General features: G+C 38.9%; 1 non-coding gene across 1 annotated transcript; it reads right to left on the reverse strand.

Annotated features, from left to right (window-relative positions):
- Positions 1–322: 322 nt before the first annotated feature.
- LOC134473641 (U6 spliceosomal RNA) lies at positions 323–429 on the reverse strand. The gene has a single exon (XR_010043992.1). It is a non-coding gene; the product is annotated as a U6 spliceosomal RNA (small nuclear RNA).
- Positions 430–885: the final 456 nt, after the last annotated feature.

Below are 885 nucleotides of genomic sequence, written 5' to 3' on the forward strand. Positions count from 1 at the left end.
TTGGTGCGTATATATTTAAGATAGTTATCTCTTCCTCTTGGAGTTTTCCCCTTACGAGTATGTAGTGACCTTCTTTGTCCTTTATGGTCATTGTTGGTTTAAAGTTCACGTTGTCTGCAAACAGAATGGCTACTCCTGCCTTTTTTTGGATTCCTGCTGCATGAAGAATTGTTTTCCATCCTTTGACTTTCAGTCTGTGAGTATCCTTCTGGGTTAGATGGGTTTCCTGTAAACAGCATATGGTTGGATTTTGTTTCTTGATCCATTCTGCTAGTCTGTTTCTTTTGATTGGTGCATTGAGACCATTTACATTAATGGTTATAAAAATATGGAACGCTTCACGAATTTGCGTGTCATTCTTGCGCAGGGGCCATGCTAATCTTCTCTGTATCGTTCCAATTTTAGTATATGTGCTGCCGAAGCGAGCACGCCATTAAATCTTGTAATCCACAAACGAGCCCCCAAAGCCCAAACTCGAGTTCAAAAATGGACAAGACATGTTTTTATTTTTAAAAAGCAGCACTGATTTATTTTGTCTTGGCCCAGCGACACAGTGCAGTTGGAGTTTGCAAAAGCTGTGTTCCCACTGGATCACAAACAGTCCCTATGCAAGACTCTTACTTGGCCCACAACCAGGTGGGTGATTGGATTAGAAAACATTTCCAGACATGTGTTCTTGAAGGCTGAAGAAGAGTGAGAACTAAACCATTCAATTATTTTAAGTTATCAGTTATTCAACAAGAAAAGAAGGAACAATTTTCTGCCTCCTTAGATGGATTATGAGAGGCATTGATAAAGCATACTTCTTTAGATTCTGATTCAATAGAGGGACAAATTATCCTTAAAGATAAGTTTATTACACAGTCAGCCTCAGCTATTAGAAAA

The sequence above is a fragment of the Cavia porcellus genome, unplaced genomic scaffold (assembly GCF_034190915.1).
Source record: "Cavia porcellus strain 051 isolate PalLab524CR breed Dunkin Hartley unplaced genomic scaffold, mCavPor4.1 scaffold_27, whole genome shotgun sequence".
Classification (NCBI taxonomy): domain Eukaryota; kingdom Metazoa; phylum Chordata; class Mammalia; order Rodentia; family Caviidae; genus Cavia; species Cavia porcellus.